The sequence below is a fragment of the Suncus etruscus genome, chromosome 2, assembly GCF_024139225.1.
Source record: "Suncus etruscus isolate mSunEtr1 chromosome 2, mSunEtr1.pri.cur, whole genome shotgun sequence".
NCBI lineage: Eukaryota > Metazoa > Chordata > Mammalia > Eulipotyphla > Soricidae > Suncus > Suncus etruscus.
The window spans coordinates 109,849,544-109,860,900 of NC_064849.1; the positions used below are offsets into that span (position 1 = coordinate 109,849,544).

General features: G+C 37.7%; 1 non-coding gene across 1 annotated transcript; it reads right to left on the reverse strand.

Moving 5' to 3' along the window:
* Nucleotides 1-1,742: 1,742 nt before the first annotated feature.
* LOC126002545 (small nucleolar RNA SNORA51) lies at nt 1,743-1,875 on the reverse strand. Its single transcript, XR_007493234.1, has one exon. It is a non-coding gene; the product is annotated as a small nucleolar RNA SNORA51 (small nucleolar RNA).
* Nucleotides 1,876-11,357: the final 9,482 nt, after the last annotated feature.

Genomic DNA, 11,357 nt, shown 5'->3' on the forward strand with positions numbered 1-11,357 from the left:
CTTGATTACAAATATGATTGTGATTAGGTTTCAGTCATGTAAAGAACACCCCCCTTCACCAGTGCAACATTCCTACCACCAATGTCCCAAATCTCTCTCCTACCCACCTCACCCCCACCTGTACTCTAGACAGGCTTTCCAGTTCCCTCATTCATTCACATGGTTATGGTAGTTCTCAGTGTAGTTATTTCTATAACTGCACTCACCCCTCTTTGTGGTGAGCTTCATGGAGTGAGCTGGAAGTTCTAGTCCTCCTTACCTTGTCTCTGAGGATTGTTGCAAAAATGACTTTTATTTTTCTTAAAACCCATAGATGAGTGAGACTATTCTGTGTGTGTCTCTCTCTCCCTCTGACTTATTTCACTCAGCATGATAGATTCCATGTACATCCATGTATAGGAAAATTTCATGACTTCATCTCTCCTGATGGCTACATAATATTCCATTGTGTATATGTACCAGAGTTTCTTTAGCCATTTGTCTGTTGAAGGACATCTTGGTTGTTTCCAGAGCCTGGCTATTGTGAATAGTGCTGCAATAAATATAGGTGTGAGGAACAGGTTTTTGTATTGTATTCTTATGTTCCTAGGGTATATTCCTAGGAGTGTAATTATTTACTTTCAACTTGTGCTTTTCACTGTTTTTATGAGAAAGAAATTTTTCAAAGAGTGAGCTATAACAATTAGCATAAAGATTAAATAGACCATAACCATTCTTCTAACGGCTGTGTTAATAATGAACAGAAATGATCGCGGAACTAAAGTTTCCATTACTTTACATTTACAAAAAAAATTTAAGACAACTGCTTTTTTATTATCAATTTTAACTTGCAAACAAGCAGATTGAAAGAGACAGAGAGGCCATTACTGTCAGGAAGATTGCATGACTCTCACGTGAGTTGAAATAAAAACTATATTCTGCACTTTCTTGGAAAAGAGCCACTTATCTTACCCAGGAGTCTGGTGAGGTTTCCTGAGTTTATTTTCCTGGCCACAGTCAAATGTTGTTCATGGGACAGGGCCAAGTCAGCAAGAAAATGAGCAGCTCTACTTGGATGACTGGTCTGCGAGGCCCTCTCCTTGGTGCTGGCTATTTCCAATGTGCTTCCTTCTTCAAATCTTTTCAGCAAGCCAAGATAAAGGGCCCTGCTGTCCCTTTCTTTAAGATTAAAAACTCTAATAATTTTGGGGCCTGGTACTTCTATCTGAAACAGCTTATTTCCAAAATTTCAGAATTTCTGCAGACTATCAGCATCTTGATTTTTGTCTATTCATTGGTACCCAGTGTTTCACATGGCTTTGTAATTCAGGCTGTGGTTCATGTTTTGCTCAGTTTGTCAACTGCCTTGCAATAGGTAAGTTTACATTTCCTGACACCTATTGAGCCTAGTTTGTATTACATCCTCAAAAATTAGTATTTGATGATTGAAGAAATGGTTCTTTACCCAAGATGTAGCCCACGGATTATGATTTTTCTTTTCATGTTTAAGATAAAAAAAATAACCCCCAACACCTTATGCACCTGATTAACAATTTCTCTCACTCCCATTAACTCCTAAACTCAGACCAGTGTCAATTCTTTTTTGGTTTTAGTAACTTTAATTTTATTTCTGTATATGTGCACACATACATGATATTATTACCCAGTATTTGCTTTTCTTCTTCTGACTTATGTCACTTTCCAAAATGCCTTGTGTTCCTATCATCTTACAACATAGAATAAAACTTTCCTTTTTTATTTATTTTTGTCCCCCAATTCACAATACAAACCAGGCAAAGGGCCTGTGTTGAGGTGTATATGGGGTGCATATACTGTACCTCCTCTTTCTATACAGTCAGTGTAAAGAACACAGCCTGTGGTAAGAATTGGGGGGCCTTATCTTTTTTATTTCTTTTTTTTATTATATATATAATCCTTCACCAGTGCAACATTCCCATGAACAATATCTCAAGTGTCCTTCCTCCCCACCCAACACTGGCCTGTACTCTAGACAGGCTTTCTACTTCCCTCATAAAGTCACATTTTGTTATGATAGTTCTCAGTGTAATTATTTATGTGACTACACTAAGTGATCCCTGCAGTGAGCTTCATGTCGGGAGCTGGACCCTTCATCCTCCTCTATTTTCTCTCTGAGAATCATTACACAAATGTTTTTCATTTTTCTCAAAACCCATAGATGAGGGAGACCATTCTGTGTTTATTTCTCTTCCTCTGACTTATTTCACTCAGCATAATAAATTCCATAAACATCCATGTATAGGAAAATTTCATGACTTTATCTCTTCTGATGGCTGCATAATATTCCATTGTGTATATGTATCATAGTTTCTTTAACCATTCATGTAATGAGGGGCATCTAGGCTGTTTCCAGAGTTTGGCTATTGTAAATAACACTGCTATGAATATAGGTGTGAGAAAGGGATTTTTGTATTGTATTTTTGTGTTCCTAGGATATATCCCTAGGAGTGGTATGGTGGGATTGTATGGGAGCTCAACTTCCAGCTTTTGGAGAAATCTCCATATTGCTTTCCACAAAGGTTGGACCAGACAGCATTCCCATCAGACATTGAATAAGAGTTCCTTCCTCTCCACATCTCCGCCAGCACTGCTTATTCTCATTCTTTCTGATGTGTGCCAATCTCTGTGGAGTGAGATGGTACCTCATAGTTGTTTAGATTTGCATGTCCCTGATGACTAGTGATGTGGAACATTTTTTCATGTGCCTTTTAGCCATTTGTATTTTTTTTTTGTCAAAGTGTCTGTTCATTTCTTCTCCCCATTTTTTGACAGAATTAGATGCATTTTCTTGTAAAGTTCTGTCAGTGCCTTGTATATTTTCGATAGTAACCCCTTATCTGATAGGTATCGGGTGAATAGTTTCTTCCACTCAGTGGATGGCTCTTGTATTCTGGGCACTATTTCTTTGAGGTGCAGAATCTTCTCAGCTTAATATAGTCCCATTTATTTATTTCCGCTTACACTTGTTTGGAGAGTACAGTTTCCTCTTTAAAAATACGTTTAGCCTCAGTGTCACGGAGTGTTTGACCTACATGTTGTTCTATATACTTTATAGTTTTAGGTCTAATATCTAGGTCTTTAATCCATTTGGATTTTACCTTTGTACATGATGGAGGTCTAAATTTGCTTTTTTACAAGTGGCTAGCCAGTTGTGCCAACACCACTTATTGAAGAGGCCTTCTCTGTTCCATTTAGGATTTCTTGCACCTTTATCAAAAATTAGGTGACAGTATATCTGGGGAACATTCTCTGAGTACTCAAGCCTGTTCCACTGATCTGAGGGTCTGTCTTTATTCTAATACCATGCTGTTTTAATAACTATTGCTTTGTAATACAATTTAAAGTTAGGGTAAGTAATACCTCCCATAGTCCTTTTCCCAAGTATTGCTTTAGCTATTCGTGGTTTATTATTGTTCCAAATAAATTTCAGAAGTGTTTGATCCACATCTTTGAAAAATGTCATGGGTATCTTTAGAAGAAGAGTATAATGGTGTATTCCGAGTATCCAAACCACACTGGGTATAGATTACATTGTGTGTATAGCACACCTTTATTCAACCATAAAATAGGTACTCCAATTGTTTTTATAGCTATTATAAATTCTGCAATACACTGAGTTATGTTTAAATTTACAAGTTGATGTTTTCTTATTATTTGGAAATATACATAGAAATTAAATTATTGAAGCATTTGGTAGGTCTATTTTAATTTATTTTTATTTGTTATTGGAACCACTTATAGTCACTTTTGATGGGAGTGGGGTGAGCACATAATTCTGGGGAGTATAAAACCCAGATTTCATACATGCAGGGTATATGGCCTACAATTTGAGTCATGTCCCAGGTCTCTGGTAGTTTAATTTTGGTGGAGTGAAGGTTTGGGTCACACCTGGTGGTGCAAAGGAGTTACTCCTGGCTCTGTGCTCAGAAATCTCTCCTGTCAGGCTTGGGGGGCCATAAGGGAGCCCAGAGATAGAGCCTCAGCTAGCCGTGTGTAAGGCAAATACCCTACCAACTGTGCTATCTCTCCAGGCCCATGGTAGTTTGATTTTTATCTTCCAGGGGATTCTCTATTCTCTTTTCCAAAATGATTTTTACCAATTTATATTTCCAACGATGCATATATTGTTTTTGTACAATTCTATATTATATATAATATATTCTAAATCAGGGCCAGAGCAGAGGCACAGCCTTGCACACGTCTGACCCAGGATGGACCACAGTTCGATCCTCCAGCATCCCAAATGCTCCCCCAAACCAGGAGCAATTTCTGAGCACATAGCCAAGAGGAATCCCTGAGCGTCACAGAGTGTTTCCCAAACCCCCCCCCAAATTCTAAATCACAGGTATAATTAGGTTGCTCATAATCTACAAATTCAATTTGCTTATATCACAGTCTTTCCTTTAACATCATTCATAGAAGGTCACTAGAAACCTATTCCCCTAAATTTTTGAGAAAATATGTATTTCTTTATTGTATTAAAAATGAAGTTTTATGGGGTGTAAGATTTTATATTGAATTATGTTTCTGAGCTCTTTAAATATTACACCCTATTCTCTTCTTGCTTACACTTTTTCCGAAAATATTTATCTTATTTATCTCTGTAGATTTTTCCCTTATGAGGAAAGGAATGGGAGGGGCAGGGGAAGGAAGGGGAAGAGAAAGGAAAGGGAAGGGGAAGAGGAGGGGGAGGGAATGGAAGGGAAAAGAGAGAAGGGGAAGAGGAAGGAAAGGGCAGGGAAGGGGAAGGAAAAAGGAAGGAAATAGGAAGGGAAGAGGAAAGGAAGGGGAAGGGAAATAGTAGGGAATGAAAGGGAAGGGGAAGGGAAGAGGAAGGAGGACGGGAAGAGAAGAGAAAGGGAAGGGATGAAAAAGTAAGGGAAGGAAGGGGAGGAAGGGGAGGAGAAGGGAAAGAAAGAGAAAGGAATGTTGGGGAGGAGAAGGGAAGGGAGAGAATTTGCTTTTTCTTCTGTATGATAGCAAGGTAGCAAATCTTAAAGCTAAAATTTAAAAGAGAATTTGCATGTAACAGGTACTCGTAAAGCTTTTCATAGTTAAGCTTTACCACACTGAATCTCCGATCCCATGTACCAAGTTTCTACACAGGTAGATCATAATTCCTAATATCAATATCTATCTAGTATCTATTCCTAGTATCAATTGTCTATCAATATCTCTATTTTGGGGATAAAAGGTTTGTTCTGTGACCTCTCCCCTTGGTAGATTCACAAATAACTGTTTTAATTATTGCTTAACATTGTGATTATACAAGGCCATTTCTTTTTTCCTTCCCCTTCCCTTCCCTTGATTGCTGTTGCTGTGGCCATACTGAGTCACACTCAATAATTTGGTGATAATGTTCAAGCCTATTTTCTCTGCCAGGGCCACAGGGGGTGTACTTTGATGCTCATATAAGTGCTCTCCATGGATCACACAGCTTCCTTGTGATTCTCACATATACCTGGCCTTTAGTGGTGCTGTATTCCAACTTGCAGAGTTATTCTGAACACTTCCTGTTTGCAAGGTAGCACTTTCTGCCAAAAAGTGTGATCCCCCGGGTGCTGATAGTGGCCATATCTAAAATTATTTACCCATCAAAAAGAAACAAGAAGTTTCCAATCACGACATTCTTATTGTTTACTATTTGATTTGAGCTCTAACATAGGACTCAGCCTACAAAAGTAGAAATTTATTTAAACATGCTCTTGGGATTTCATTTAGCAAATTTTGGAAAACAATGGGGGGAGAGAGTGGATAATTAGGAATATATTATAAACGTAGATAGTAAATTAGAATAGAAATCAAAAGAACTAAATTGTGACTTCTGTGCTGACTCATTCCTAGCACATTCATTCCTTTCATCTCATGAAGCAAATGTTTGCATTTTCCCTCTTGTAAATAAAAAAGGCACTATTGAGGCAGATCCACACGGGTTCTTGTGCCCCTCACAAACTGGGAGAGGAATATGTTATCTTTCAGGACAAATCTGTCTTATTGTTGCAGCCATTGTGACTGGTGTGCATCCTTGGGAGAGGCAGCATGTGGCACAGCTTGACCTTTCAGATCAGGCAGATTAAGAACATTATATTTTCCACTCTGTCGATGCTGGGCCCATAGTTAATGATTACTTAGAGCATAAATCCCACAGATGATTTTCTGTCATTTGGAAATGATCAGAGCTCATGTCACGCAAAATTTGGCAGGGATGTTTTTGGCAAACTCTTTCAATAACAGATGCTTTGAAAAAAAGAGAAAGCCCGCCTGCGTGAGGGGAAGTAGAGAAGCCAACCCAGATTTCAGGTGAAATTTCTTGAAATTTTATAGTTCAACTCTGCACCTTCATTATTTGAAAACACTGCTTTGAAACTGTATTTTTTAGTAAAAGCATTTCTTATATGGTGCTCCTATAATGGATGAGTATTTCTTGCATCCTCATTTTAGTTATCCAACAGTGAATTCTGCTATGAAGCATTGTCAGAAATGGCACTGAAATGATCATTTTTTTTTCTTTAGGAATCATCACAAAATGTCTTAAATCAATTAAAAGAAAAAATTTAAATACACATTTAAAAGAAGAAATGTGTACAGAAAACTGAACCAAGGTAAAGAGATAAGTAAAAAGATACAACTTTTTTTCTTCACCAGTAGATATCTGATAGATACTTCACTGTTTCTGTTACCAATTCTCCAGGACTACTTATATTCAAAGTATATATATATATATAATATATATATTCAAATATATAATACTTATATATTTATATATTATATATTTATTTATATATTCTTCTATACAAAGAACATAGGCATAGGCAGGACAGATAAGTTTCCAGATGACAGAGTATTTCTGATGGCTCTCCTGGCAATTTATCTTCTCCTATATCTGGTTGGGTTTCAAATACAATGTGTTCATGTTTATTATTAAGAAAAATTACAAGGGAAAATGGAATAGAGAAAAGAATATAAACAGCCAATCCTGACATAAATATGGGGAAAAGGAACATTTGTCCACTATTGATGCAAATGTTAAGTGGTCTGGTGTCTTTGGAATACAATATAGACTCTTTGGGGGCCTGAGATATAGCATAGCTGTAGGGTGTTTGCCTTGCAGGCAGCCAATCCAGGGCAGAAGGTGGTTTGAATCCTGGCATCCCATATGGTCCCGCAGTTCCTGCCAGGAGCAATTTCTGAGCACAGAGCCAGGAGTAACCCCTGAGTCCCTCTGGGTCTGACCCAAAAATCATATATATAGAAAGAGAGAGAGAGAGACTATTCTCCCAAAAACTAAGAATTATACTTCCATATGACCCAACAATTCCACTCCTTAGATCTATTCTAACAGACCAAAAATATTATTTAGAAAGTACACTTGAGATCATATTTTCTTACAGCACTATTTGCAATAGCCAATATTTATTATATATATGCTATGAAATACTGATTGTAGTATCTACTACAGAGGATGGAATTCTGCAAATTGCTGCTCAATGGGTGGAACTATGGGTGGAACCATGAGGGGGAATTAGAGAATCATGCTGAGTGTAGTCAGCAAGACAGAGAGGAGAAGTTACAAAATGAACCTCTCTATATAGGATATATAGAAACATAGTATGGGAAAAACAAAAGGTCAAATGCATGGTACCTTTGAATCAGTCTACAGAATTGATCTTACCAAGGGCAGGAGATGGGTGAGTGATGGGAGAGTACTCTGAGACAATGGAGGAGGGATGTTGACACTGTGGTTAAGTGTGGTTTTAGAACATTATATACATGGAAACCCTATCATTAGAAGTATTGTAAATAACAGTGCATTGAATTAGAGCATAAAACAAAAATAATTAAATGAGTACTCATGGAGGTAGTGCTCAAAGTATTAACTTTAGTATTATCTGATTTTAATTTAATTTATTCCATTTTGAAAGGTATACACAAATTTCCTTAAGTCTTCCCAAATTTTTTTCAAGGGAATTTTTTTTACAATGTAACTAAAATGACCATTTTATACCTTCAATGCCCACGGCCAACGTTGTGAAAATACTCCTTAGGTCCCTTTCTACCTCTTAGCATCCTGAAATCACACTTCTGTTCACCTTGACTCAAGATTTTTCCAATGGGAATTGCCTAATTCCTTGCATGGTCTTTTCTTACTCCATTTATAAGTGAGACCACCTAGTACTTGTCTATTTCTTTATGACTATTCTACTTAGTAAATTTGAATTTTATATACTCACAGATAAATATTATTCCTTGTGTGTACATAGACCACAATTTCTTTACCCTTCAACTTTGGTTGGGCATTTGCATTATTTCTAGATCTTGTGATAAACATACTTATCACACTTGTTTTGATTGCAATTAGCCACACAATTGAGTTTTGGTTGCTTGTACATTTCTAATTTGTGCTGGGGATTTGCACATTTTGTTTCAGAACCAGAGATCCTGGACAGCAGACCTGCAGGAACTGGGTCATGCAGGTGAGCCATGAATTGAGCTCATGGACTCATGCATGCCAGACAGGCATTTTACTTAGTCATCTCCAAGACTCAGTCAAATAGTTATTAGTTATCATTGGGATGTGATGATAACTTTTTGCCCTTAGAGTCACATGGGTTGAATTTGAGACTTTTTATTCTTACAAATTTTATTAAATTGATGAGATGGCGCTAGAGGTAAGGTGTCTGCCTTGCAAGCGCTAGCCAAGGAAGAACTGCGGTTCGATCCCCGGCGTCCCATATGGTCCCCTCAAGCCAGGGGCAATTTCTGAGCGCTTAGCCAGGAGTAACCACTGAGGATCAAATGGGTGTGGCCCCCCCAAAAAATTTTTTATTAAATTAGTCCTTCTTGTCTCTAATCTCTTCATTTTTAATTAAGATTAACTCCCTAATGGTTTTTTCTTAATGTTAAATGAGAAATCATAATTCTTTTTTTTTTTTTGGTTTTTGGTTTTTGGGTCACACCCGGCGGTGCTCAGGGGTTACTCCTGGATGTCTGCTCAGAAATAGCTCCTGGCAGGCACGGGGGACCATATGGGACACCGGGATTCGAACCAACCACCTTTGGTCCTGGATCGGCTGCTTGCAAGGCAAACGCCGCTGTGCTATCTCTCCGGGCCCAAGAAATCATAATTCTTTATAAGATTTATGTTTACCATATTGTTAGCATTTTTCCTGTGACTGAAATGTTTTCAAAGGTTAAATGTGTATTTATGCTAAATTTATTTATCTCTGTATATCGCTCTGTCTCCTCTTTCAATTTCTGAGTGGCTTTGCATTTGGGTAATATTTTTTAGTCTCAGATTTGTTACTCTCATTGATTTTCATAAATAAGCAGTTTTTCAAATCGAAAATTATGTTAATACTTATTTAGGAGGGGAGGAGAATGTGGCTGCAAAGTAGCAATTAAGCAACAAGTCAGATCAAATGGCCTTTTTAGACCAGAGCACTGAGCTTTAGCAAATTGGCTAGAACTCAAAAAAGACACAGAGTTAGAAAGAGTCCAACAACTGTAAAGTGGTTAGTGTTTACCAGAATGTGCAGCAAGAAAGGCAGGAAGAAAGCCATCAGTATAGAAGAATTCATATTCGTCTTCACACTATGCTGCTCTCCCTCTAATCTAGCTCCAGTAACTGATTCTCATATGTGTATCACGATCTACTTCTGAGGATTCTCCATGTATGTATTCTCCCATAAATAAAAGGTACAAATATGGAAAGCTGAGGTGTTGAAGGTGGAATCACTTCCCACAACTGGCAATGGTAGCCTCTTTTTTTTTTTGTTTTTGTTTTTGTTTTTTGTTTTTGTTTTTGGGCCACACCCGGCGATGCTCAGGGGTTACTCCTGGCTGTCTGCTCAGAAATAGCTCCTGGCAGGCACGGGGGACCATATGGGACATCGGAATTCGAACCAACCACCTTAGGTCCTGGATAGGCTGATTGCAAGGCAAACGCCGCTGTGCTATCTCTCCGAGCCCGGTAGCCTCTTTTTTGATGTTGACTATGATACCCAAGACATAAAACAAAAAAGTGCAACAAATGAGGCATATGAAAGTTATTCTACCTTTTCAGGAAGTGGGAATTATTCCTGGGATTTGAAGAAAGAAAATAAGGAAAAAGACATTCACTCTATGCCACCGGAAATTCAAACCCCACCAATCATAATGAAAGGTTCAGTTTATAATTTTCTTAACTACTTAACTATTAGACTGCTAAGGTAAAGAGAAATAATAGAAAGAACTCATAGAGTTGTAGGTATCTGCTCTATAAAATGAAAACTGAGGTGAATAATTTTTTAAATTTATAATGCTGGTCCAGTATAACCACAATTTAAAATAGGGATCTTAAAAAGATCCCTGTGGGACTGGGAATATAGTCAAAGAATTAGGGTGTTTTCTTTTTTTTTTTTTTTTTTTTTTTTTGTGGTTTTTGGGTCACACCCGGCAGTGCTCAGGGGTTATTTCTGGCTCCACGCTCAGAAATTGCTCCTGGCAGGCACAGAGGACCATATGGGGCGCCGGGATTCAAACTGATGACCTCCTGCATGAAAGGCAAACGCCTTACCTCCATGCTATCTCTCCGGCCCCGGGTGTTTTCTTTTTATATGAGAATATGACTCAGTCATTTGTACTACATATCACCCTGAGCACCTCAGAAATTATGTATCACTATGTTTCCTGGTGTTACACAGCATCAAAAGGACCAGACAGAAATTCATCCTGGGACCCTCGTGTACAACTGCCTTGTCTGATTGGTCCAGTATTTTCAGAAGTGATCTCATAGCTCTCTGAGCATTGCTTGGGACACCCACCTTCAGAAAAATCTCTATGATCTAGAAAGACAGTTTTAAACTTATGTCCATATTCAGTTTTAAAAATATTGTTTTTCATTCATCTGTGTAATAGAGAGTCAAAATAAGAACATAGCAATATTGAACAATAACAATCCCTTAATATTGGAATATAGAACTAATTATCTAACAGGAGGGAGGTTGGTAAGATGGAGGAAGACCAGAGTGTAGAGATACAAAGACAGTAGTGGAAGGTCATAGTCACTTTGGTAGTGGTATGTATTAAGTATGTGTATCAATGCCATGAATTTTAGCATTATTGGAACCTCTTAGATTATAGAAAAATAAATATTTAAATTTATTGTAGGCCATTATTTTTTACATCAGGTAAAGTTGTGGTTTAAGAACTCATTATGAATGTACAAGTGTGTACAGACATGAGTAGCCCTATAAATTAGTTGCAGTTTTTTCATCTTGGATTCAATGAAGGGCATTGCCCTTCAAATGCAAATGAAAAATTTCAAGCTCTGGATACATAAATTAAGACTGGCAAAGAAA